We start from the raw sequence: 12,187 nt of genomic DNA on the forward strand, positions 1-12,187 counted from the left end.
CTCAACAATCTCTTTTTATACAACCTAGAGCAAAGAAATTGCAAAAGAAAAGAACGCAGTTAATTAATTTTTAAAAGACAAGTGGGAATGGGAAGAACAATACATCTTAAATTTACCTTCCATCAGAATGACCAGAAATAGAGATCATTCTGAAGAAGGATAAAAATCTTAGTCTCTAGGCCTTTCCAAACAGTAACAAAGGTCAAGAATTTAATATTCTATTCATAACTTACAAAGAAATTCCACTTTGCAGTGTCAGAGCATTATACACCACTCGTAAAACAGTTTTATGTGTGGACCTATAGCTCGTTGTTTTTGCAGTCCTTCAGCGCAGAGCCTTTGGATGTAGATGATTTTTATACAGCTCATTGATGACTCACTCAATGCTTTGTATGAATGAGCAAAAATTGTCTTCTACAAAAATATATAAAAACTATGCACATAATACATTGCTGTTACAAATAACAGTAACATTGTGTGTGGGAAGAGAATCTGGAAAGATGTACAGGATGACAAATTTGGGCAATACTCACTGAAACACAATGGAATACCTTCAGTTTAAAAAAGATATCTTTATGCCTCTGTTCCCTCACACAATCTTGTTTATGTAATTAGCAAGTTGAATTATTCACTAAACAGAAATATTACTTGGTTACAGTAGCAGCAGGTAGCACATAAATTATAAACTGCACATCCCTAGAATTAAAAAAAAAATAAAAAATAAGGAAGCTGTGACAGGTACTTAATTTTGTTGTCCATTCTCAATTGCGTTGCTCGTAGCTGGAAAAGAGGTTTACCATTTTGAATCAATTATCTTTGCTTGCTAGATTCTCAAAGGAAGAAAAAAAAATAATTCAAGAACAGAATTTCTCATAGTAGCAATTTTAACATATTACTTTATATTTAAAGAAAGTCAGTGATGCCAGAGATTTCATAAAATGTAATTTATGATGATCTGAACAAAGAAATCCCGCCAACACAGTGCACTCACTTTAAATATGGCCAACGCATGAAGATTTTAATGAGCTCTTTTTGCTTTCATTCTGGCAAACTGTCATCAGCTTCAGAGATAATCTTAAGTGTTTTCCTTTTTCCTCATTTTATGGAACTCCCAGAGAAAAAGAGGATTTGCCTGGGTTGGAAGTTAAGTGGGATTAAATACATTCTTACAGCCAAGAGTAGAATGGAATTCAATCACTTCTTGTTCTGTTAAAACAAAAATAATCAACTTTGATATATATTTAGTGTGTTTTGCCCATTCAAGTTTTGTTAAAAATTTGGTTTTAGCTTCTTACTTTGCCTTAACAGTTACAAGTAGATAAAAACAAAACAAATAACAAAAAAGAAAAAGAAAAAAAAAAAAGGACATGTTTAATAATCTGATTTATGAGATTTCAGAAGTGGAGCTGTGTCTCTCTATTAATGAATGCTGAAACTGCACATAAACATCAACGTAACCATCTGTCTTACCCAGAGCAATAACAATGTTGTTGTCTTGTGTCTTCCATAGACTGAAAAATAAAATATATAATAGTATTTCTGGAGTGAAAAGTTATTTGAATAAACAATCTTGTTCCCTTTTTAAATTATTATTAAAGAAATAATGGGAAAAGTGTTAAAAGATTGTATTTTAGTTTTTCATACATTTGCAGACAAATCAGCTTATCTTTTAGAAAGCCCCTTATACCTTAAATGACAAAGTACAGAAGCTGTACTAAACTTGCAGTTCTGATCTCAAGATTATGGGCATCATACAGGTAAAACCAAGGATCTAGCCTAGTTAACACTAATTTAAAATCAGGCAAAGAGATAGGAAAGAATGAATATATTCTCCATTAGTGAAGGTATCAATAGAAACACCTATTAGGCATGTTACATGAACTAGTGTTAACTTTGCCATTTTTTATCCAATATGATTTAATGCAATTATTAATGAAATAAAAGATAAACTGAAAGGGAATTAGAACTGACTTTATGTATGCTATAAAAAGTATTTTTAGCTGTATTATAGAATCGCAAGCATTTTGTAGGGTCAGGCAATGAATCACTGACACTGGAAATGAAATAACTGAAAAGTTATAATTCACACATAAATTGACTTCTTCTGTGACACTGCAGCTGTCACTACTGCTGAAATGCCCCACCCACTGCCTCACCATCCCCAGTATTTGGTCTCTGTACACATTCAGCAAGCATTGATGAATATCAATGCATGCAATTCTTTCAACATGGAGGAATTCAACTATACAAATTTCCTTCAAGCACACTTACATATTAGCGGCAATTTTGTCAGACTTCAGGTCTGCTGCCATTTGTCATAAGGCCATAAAACCAAATATTGGCAGGAAAGTTCAACATCTACTGCCATACCACCAGCATCTACCTCTGACTGTGTGTGCCAAAATAATAAAATAGGAGGTGTTACTTTCAGAGCGGCCTTCATGTATTTTTGGTTTTCAATTTTTGTATTAATCTTTCTGTTTGATTCCTTCTTAAAGGTTCAGTCATGATGCTCAAATTGACTAATATTTTCAGACTCGTATTTATTTATTTATTTAATCCTCAGACACTCAGGAAACAGAAAAACAGAGTTGAAAGATTCACATCTAGACAAAAGTAAAATCAACTATTTGGGAAGTTTATATATGAAAACAAACAAAACAAACAAAAAAAACCATAAACATTTATACCTTTTAATTATTGATTTTGCCTTATGAAATTATTGACTCTGTTCTTCACTGTTTTTAAAGTACATTACTACCAGCTATTTTATTTCTCCAAAATTCGAATTAATCAGAGATAAAATGCAGTTTGAAACTTACTGTGAAGTAGAATCATCTTAAAAAGTACAAATAAAATTGTTTCTATGGATTTTTTGTTTGTTTATTTGCTTACAATATCTTTCCTTTTGTCATAAACTGTTTACAATTTTCCTGCTACTGCATTATATACAGTTGTACTCCCAGCAATGCCTATGATGGTAGGGAGATGATATTAGAATCATAGAATCGCAAGGTTGGAAAGGTTCCTACCCACTAGATGATCACAAGATCATCTAGTTCAATCATCCTTCCTTTACCATACCTACAGAAGACCCCTAAACTATATCTCCTAGCTCTTTATCCAGATGCCTCTTGAACATTGCCAGGGATGGTGACTCCTCCACCTCCCTGGGCAGCCATTCCAGTGCCTGACCACTCTCTGAGAGAAAAAGTTCCTTCATATGTCCATTCTAAACCTCATCTGCTACAACTTGTGGTCATTTCCTCAGGTCCTATTTGTTGGTTGGGAGAAGAGACCAAGCCCCTCCTCATCAAAACCTCCCTTCAGGAAGTTGTAGAGTGCAATGAGGTCTCCCCTGAGCCTCTTCTTCTCCAGGCTAAACAATCTCAGCTCCCTGAGCTGCTCCTCATAAGACTTGTGCTCCAGACCCCTCACAAGTTTTGTTGCCCTTTTCTGGACATGTTCCAGGGCTTCAATGTCTTTCTTGTAGTGAGAAGCCCAAAACTGAACGTGCGGCCTCACCAGAGCTGAGTACAGAGGGATGATTACCTTTCTGCTCCTGCTGGCCACACTATTTCTTATATAGGCCAGGATGCTATTAACCTTCTTGGACACCTGTGCACACTGTCAGCTAATATATTCATATAATATTCAGTGACCAAGATGGAGTACCCAACCACATTACTGATCGCTGAAACTGGAGTTGCCCCCAATATTTCTAGAGGCCACAGATGTTGTTATATTTGTGTTTGTTTTAGTTGCATTCTTTACGAAACCTACAATGTTTCTGTGAAAAAGAGGAATTCTGTGCTGAATTCTTAAAGAGAAGTATGTGTCCCGTGGTCCCGTGTGGTTGCCTATACAATTCTAGAATGAAAAAGCAAATAGGAAAAATTTTCACTGGGAAAAAAAAAAAAAAAAAAGGATTCAAGTAATCTCTTATTGATCTCTTATTTCTTTCATGATTTGCAAAGCTCTTGGAGAAGCTGGGAAAGCAAGGATGCTGTTGAGACTTGATAACTTTTAGGTTGATGCAATAATTCTAGAGTACTGCACATAGTAGATCATTAGTGGTCATTCTCAGTTCATACTGACAGACCTGAGACAGATTTGCCATGGTTCAGTAAGATATTCAGTATTTTTCATATCGTTTATCCATTGAATCACATCCATTAAAAGGTCAGAAATTTTAATTTCTGTTTGTACGTTGCAAAGCTTGATGTCTTGAACTAACATATAACTATTGTTACAGATCTGAAATACTGAAGATTAAATGCTTGCATTTTCTCTCTTTCAGTACATTTTTTTGAACTGGAGAAGGAAGGAAATAAAGGGTTGACCATTCTTGGATAATTTCAATTTAATTACCATTTCTATCATACTCTTGTAATCTTGAACGATAACTTGAAGTTTGTACAACCTAGAAGCTTCTACAACTAGATTTATTCTTTTTTTTTTTTTTTTTTTTTTTTTTTTTTTTTTTTTAAATTAGTGTAACAAATGTGTGGTCTACCTTAGAAAAGGAAGTTATTAGTAATAAGTATCCCTGGAGGAACACTTCCTTGCCTCACCTTTCCTTGCTGATAGGTAATATGTAGAGCACATACACATTGATTTATCACTGACGTGTTTGGAGCCGAAATACCGAATACCTCCTGCAAAGCCTAAGTAAAAAGTCATTTTCTGCCCAGTGCTGTCACATTTGCAGCTTACTATGGATTATTTTATATCTGGAGTCATGAAGAGGCAGTACTGACAGAACTGTAGCTAACAGCTCCTCCTTGCAGCTTTTCACAGCTTGGTCTGTGCCATGTTGGGTTATGCTTTCTCTCAGGATGAGAAGATGGAGCTCCCTCCAGCTCATCTCTATTCATTATCACCCCACTACTGAATGTACTGTCCCCCTGAATCTCATTGAAAACAGTTCATTTCTGTCAAAATGGGCAGCTATCCTACTTACCTAGTCTTTGTCTCCTTGAACAATGTCTAATATCTTTATTTGAAAACATCTTTTTACATTTTACACAGCTTCTTACCCTTCCATTTCTGTTAAAAACTTTTTAAAATTTAGCACTGAAGGGTAAATGTTCCTTGTGAACATTAAAATATTATTTCAATGCTTGTTTAGACATTACTAATTTCATATAATAAGTAGGTCGAAGTCTCCAGGAAACAGTGATGTCTAATTGCTGCAGTGACGCAGTGGGCTAACATTACCCCAAGCAGAAGATATTTGATCATAGTCAATTAGAAATCTACTTATTTCAGTCTCAAAGTTCTTTCAAAAAAACAATAGAGAGAGTTGACATCGATTCCATTTTGAAAGTCAGACCATAATATCACTTCATTAAGTAGTTTTGACTTTGATGTGGCATATATCTCTTTTCAATCAGCCTCATTTTTATTACTCAGTGAAAGCTTTGTCTTTTAAACTGTATTTTTATTTCATGCCTTAAATAGATTTTGTTTTCAATTTCAGTAACTTTTTTTGAGCCTCTATTTCCTATTTGGAAAGAGTAGCAGAACATACTTTCAACAGTGAAATACAAAACAGCAAGATCATCTTTGCTTTGCTTCTTTTCATAATCTAGAGCAAGTGAAAGATTGTGAATTTCATTCATAACTGCTAATTACTTTACATACTTTAAATATGTATAAGTAGGATGAGAGGATATTTCTGAAGTAGTCATTTGTCTCTTATAAATGTAAGAGGCAGGAAAATGTAGTCTCCAAATCATTTCAATGGTTGACAGGCTGAAGTAAAACTGGGGTGTATGTCTGAGAAATCATTTCAGAGTTTGTCTAAGTAAATATCTGCTAAAATATTTTAAATATTCAAAGCAGCTTCTTTCTCCAGGATCTCACATTATCTCTCTCAAGCCAAATGTAAATTGAGGCTCAAACATATTTTTTTCAAGAAAGTCTTTAAGAGGAAGATTAGCTACCTGAAACAATAGTAGTTAAATTACCCTATAATATCCTGCCTTTCCAGTAACAATCAGAAAATGAAAAAACAGAAGACAATGGACACAAAACTGAGCAAATTATAAACATTCAATCTGGAACACTCACTCTAGATATGTTCATGAATCCTGGCCTTTGACTTTAGACTCATTCGGGACTTGTCTAAAGTTAGGACTACGTTTAGTTCCAAACCCGCTCCATCAATGGAGACCAATGGGAATATAGAATGCTCTCAACAGACACCCATCACTCTTTACTTTTATGACTACTAAAGGAGCCTATGTTGACATCCAGCTTCAGACAGGATAAGAGAAGCTATGCCTTCAGTACACATTACTTCTAGAAGGAGGTTCAAAAAGCTCCTCATGGAGTGGTCTTCCAGGCTACTTTATCATAATCATGTAAAATAACATGAAAAAGAACAGATATACATTGCAAATTTGTATTTGAAGGAATTAAAAATAAAATAAAATAAAATAAAATAAAATAAAATAAAATAAAATAAAATAAAATAAAATAAAATAAAATAAAATAAAATAAAATAAAATAAANAGTATTTCCAGTACATTTCAGCTCCCCACTTAGGCTATTAAATTGAAAAGAAAATGGATTCTTCCTTGTCTTTTTTTTGACATATACAAATGAGCTTTAAAAATATCCTTTTTTCATTACACATTCTGTGCCCATACTCCACAATTTGTTATGATTGTGCAAGAATTTGCACTTCTAAAAAGAGAAAATTTGATTCAGAAGGAGAGAATCCTCGCTTTGTGTAAGAGTTTATTAACGTTCTCTTGAGATAGTAGACATTTTGTCAGCAAATGGGGGATTTCATTGACAGATATTTAAGTTCATGTTTTGTCTGGAACAGTAAGTTCTTCACTCTGTGTTTTATGGCTCAAAGTCTGGCATGATGCTGGGCTTTCCTTGATGACAGAGCAGGCCAAAATTTTACGAACCAATTGAATATTCCTACTAATCTAAAGTCCTATTTAATATTAAGTGTCTGTCAATAAGTTGTTGTTTAAAACAATTCATTTCTTCAGATACAGAATCATATGTGAGAAACACTTATTTTTGCTTTAAAATGATGTCTCAAGAAAACGAAGTTTGGTTTACTTGGACAATTTATTTGGAAATTCTGAGTCAACAAAACAATCTGTTAATGTATTTATATATATATATATATATATATAAATCACACACATATATATATACATCAAACAATGAAATTTTGGCTTTATCTACTCAAAGTTCCAATGTAACAGACACTCAGATCAGCTTCTGTACATATGGTAGACAATGATGCCACTCAAACTCATTTCTGATACTTACAGTTCAAAAAACAACCACATTGGTTAGAAGGGCCTGGTTGCAATTCTTCTTTTCTTTGATTTAGCTTATATCTTAGCACTTTGTTCATTATCAGCAAGTAGGGGAAATGCTGTATTGTTTCCTCAAAAAATAATGTATTGTCTCCTCAAAAACTCTAGGAAAGATGGCTGAGAAACATCAAACTTTTGTTCTTTCTGTCTTTAAGTCTAGCCATCCAGCAATGAAATGCTGCTTATAATTAAGTATTATTTAGTGCATTAATTCCACTGTGGATTGTTGGTAATTATATTCCAGTATGATTTCCTCAAAGATATCATATAGACCATTGATAAACAACTGAGAGGAGAAATCAGGGGATTAACTGTAATTATAGCAAAGTGATTTGCTATTAAATCAATTGAATAAAAAGTAATTGGATTATGTATGATCTTCAGCAGCTCCTAGACTTTAAATTTTAATTAAATTATCATACTACTCATTCAAAAATAGAATGTTTGAACATTAGCTATTTTCGACGCTACAAACATAGAAGAAAAATATTTGTGCCAAATGAAATGCTCAGTGTTAAAACAGACTTTGAATCGAATTTTTTCATTCCCATGCTATTTAAATATTACTTCTTGATTAAAAACGTTATGTGAACTAATAACAATATTAGTGTCTTGCATAAAGGTGATTTTTTTTCACAGTATAGATACTGTACATTATTATGTGTAATCAATACAGTAAAGTGTAAAAGATAATATCAGTGATATTGCTTAATTCAGTTTTATTGAGCAATTTAGTTACTTTCAGAAAACAAAATAAAAGATATAAAGTAAACAGCATTGCTCAAAATTTAAACATTGTAAGCCGTGTAGGCTCTCACCTGAGGTAACGAACGATGTTGGCTAAGCAGTAAACAAAAACAGATTAACAATTAGAACATTCAGCATTTTGCTAGATTAGGCATAACTGGAAGTAAAGGCAATCATAATTTCTTGATTCCACAAATTCCCATTTTCTCTATCTCATTCTGAGGGGTTATGCCTTATTAAGTGGAGTCTTGGAGGTTTAACTGATCCCAAGGGCTTTCAACAAGATACAGTTGCCTAACTTTGAAAATCATGTTTCTAAAAGTACATCTACCATATACAGTACTCTCAGGTTTGTATTCCATGCATCTGTGCAGAGATGGAACATTGTTGCCTTGTGCAAGGTAACCTAAAGAACTATGTCCATCATTGAGAATGTGCGTCTGACAACCCCATGACCAAGTTACACGCTGATCACACCAATATGGTGAGCTGTAAAATGGTGTTTATTCAACCGTGTGAGCCCCTTATATAGGGCTCAAATTTCAGTCTCATACATATACATTACCGAGCAGGGGAAGGCCTATCGCGTTACAACCCGAGAGCTCGAGCCGCCTAATACAACAGAACATCTAGTTAAACAATAATAAACCTATCAAAATGTCTATCTTATCTACTAAATGATATTTAAAAATACATTTACAATATTAAATTTCATGCTATATGATATAATTAATACAAATACTTTTTGTATTTGTATTCACTTTTCCATTACTTTCCCTTGCTTGTTCTGTATGTCTTCTTTTATTCCTTCTATGGTTATTTTAATAATATAAGTCCAGCAATGAGACATTATCAATAGGCTCAAATTTCACTGGTATGGACCTAGAAAAGAAGCCTCCACAGAGGTTTTACAAAATAAATGGAGTAGGCCACGTTTAGGAGTTATGCTGAATTTCTCAGCTTCTCTAGTGCCCTAGAGGACTGAACTGCTTAAACTGCCATTCTCCTGTTTATTCATCCACTTGCAACCATAAGTTCTTTATGGATGAATCCAATATACCACTTTTATCATACCTATGGGTTACTTATAGCCCATACATTATTTTCCAACATATCATAATTGGATATTGATATCTGAGTGTCACTGGTNAGTGAAAGTTCAGAAGTGGAGCTACTGAGTATCTTACAGGGCTGGATCAGGCCCTGAGCAACCTGATCTAGCTGTAGACGGCCCTGTTCATTGCAGGGGAGTTGGACAAGGTGACCTCTAAAGGTCTCTTCCAACTCAAAATTTCTATGATTCTGTGACAAAATTTATCAAAAGATTCAGGAACAATGATCCTTAGAAAAATAATTCATAGAGCCAAGGCACAGTGATTAAAATCAGATAAGATCTCCATAAAAAGCAAGCATATTCATTGCGTTCTGTGAAATGAAGGCATTAAATCCCAGAATGGTTAATGTGTCAATCAGGTATACATTTTTACATGCTATTTACAGGTTTACAAACTATAAAGAGGCAATTTGCAGTCTGCATGATATGTATAAATTTTATTTTATAGGGGAAAAATAAATAAATGCATACATGCATCAAGTGTTTAACATACGATCAGTTTGGGCCCATTCTCTAAAATCAAACTTGACTTTTAACACCGGCAATAAAATTTCAAAATATATGCTGTGCTCAAAAGGAAGAAAACAACAATACAAAAATAGGAGAAATATATTTGTACGTTTTGGTTTCTTAGAGTTGAGTCTCAAACTAACCAAAGCCTATTGAACAGACCTACTGAGAATGTTACAATAGACCAACTGAGATGTAATGAGAGAATGCATTAGGTTTTCAGAAGTGGATATGAAATACACAGCAAGATCCCTGCAATGGTTTTCAGACAGCAGAAGTTAGATTCAACTTTCATTTAAGATGAGTTCAGAGATGAACCAAAAATAAAAACAAAACACTTAGAGAACATAAAACTGTTCTTGGTGTCAGACACAACATATCAAAGTTATTTCCGAAAGATTTTGGCTGGTGTTCCAGGTATCAATGTGAAGTATAATGTCTTTACTCCCTACAGTCCACAAGCAAGTAATCAGATAGATAGGCATCAAACTGAATTTCTTCTACACAAGAATGCTGATAATGTATAATGCAGGTTTACAGCATAAGAAATTATGTCCAAATATGAACATTAGTTTTTGCTTTCCATTCAGAACTGCTTTTTGCTTGGAGAGCTACAACTGGTGTCATAGAGAATAGTAGGCGCACTGATTTGGAATTAAAATATTGTACAAAATCATAGATTATAAAATAAAGGAGAAAATAAAATGCTTAGGTTTCCCTAAAAGTATTGCCTCCTATTTATTCTTATAAAAATGACAATAGCTAAAGGAGCAAAATAACTCAGTTTAATTGTGCAAGTTCACAGCTACAAAGCACAATTTTTTAACATAGTCACCACCATTAGCTGTGCATTTTCTCCAGGGATGAACAAGAGCACAACATACTTGTAAAAATCTGCACTAGCAGATATGACCCACAGTTTCACAGCTGCTATGACGGCACTACAGCTGAAAATCACTACTCTCACCTTACTGAGCTCACATCCAATTTTTGGTGTCCATAAATATTCAGCAAGTGTTGATGAATGTCAATGGTTGTAATTTTTTTCCAAGTGAAAGAATTCAGTTTCACCCTTTTGCTTCATATGCACTTTCCATGTCAGGTAGAAATCAGACTACACCTCTGTGGCCATCTGTCATTTTTGTTACATACAACAAAATGTAACGGAATATTAGTGGAAAGGTTCAACCTCAACTTTCAGCATCCATCTCAGAAGTTCTGGGACAGTCTATTAAAACAAGAGGCATTACTTTCAGAGTAGCCCTTGTAGATCGCTTTTAATTCCTACTGACATGTTCTTGTTCACTACAAGCAAATATAAACATTTCTGCCACTTTTATATCCTTTGTCAAAAATTTTGACCATTTAGAAAAACTTTTTTTGGACTGTTTAGAAAAACTGCTGTAACCTTGCATTCCATGCCTGAGCTTATAGCAAATTTTATGGCTCAGTTATCACTCCTTGATGATTGGCATTATAATGAAAATGCTGACACAACCTTTACTATAGCAATGCTGCTATAATAAAATTTATAAAGGGCAATCAAGTCTCTCAGGTGCTGTCATATCTTGATGCAATTCTTTTGACCAAAAAGAATCTAAATAATAATATTTCAAATGATTACATTATTGTAATAGCTTATCAAAGCAGTGCTGGAAAGATCACTAAGGTGACATCTTTTTGTTTTTCTTGTGAGAAATACAAAATTATGTAATTCTTGTGGAAAAGAAAAGGTTAAGTAAAGAATTTTACTGAAGAATAGTGATTTTGTAGACTACAATTATCATTACCTCTCATTCTTACCAAATGTGTCATGGCCTAACATATCACAATAAGATGAAACTATCAATAGATCCTTTGTAAAATAGTAATCAGAAGCACAGATAACACCGAATTTTGATTTAAAACAAAATAGGTACTATTGCATATACCAGAGAAATATTAACCATACAGTGATGGCTTATACTGTCACATGTTTCATTCAATTCATTCCAGAGGTTTGATTCACTGGAGAAAGAAAATATATATATATGTGTGTGTGTGAGAAATGCATTACTGGCAGTATGAAAAATATGAAATGGGAGGGCAGATGCCATGTTTTATTTTGAAGAATGCTTGTTAGGAGTTGCAGGCTGATCACTGGTTAAGCATTTTAATTAAATATCATGGTTTATTTAATTAAGTAACAAGGTAGGAATAAATATATATACTAAATGAGAATTTTCTCATTTGCCATTCAGCATAAAAAGAAATGTAAGGAACTGTGAAAGATGTACATGTGATGAACTTCTGAGGAGAAAACTAAAAGGAGTTCTTGCCATTTAGAAGACAACATAATATATTTTTTGCTTCCTGCTGGATACTGCTTCATAGAAATGTACATTAATTCATTTGGAAGCCCCTACATATGAACAATATGGCATAAAAACTGGAACATGATGAATATCATATGACTAAAAACAAT

The sequence above is a fragment of the Coturnix japonica genome, chromosome 1 (genome assembly GCF_001577835.2).
Source record: "Coturnix japonica isolate 7356 chromosome 1, Coturnix japonica 2.1, whole genome shotgun sequence".
NCBI lineage: Eukaryota > Metazoa > Chordata > Aves > Galliformes > Phasianidae > Coturnix > Coturnix japonica.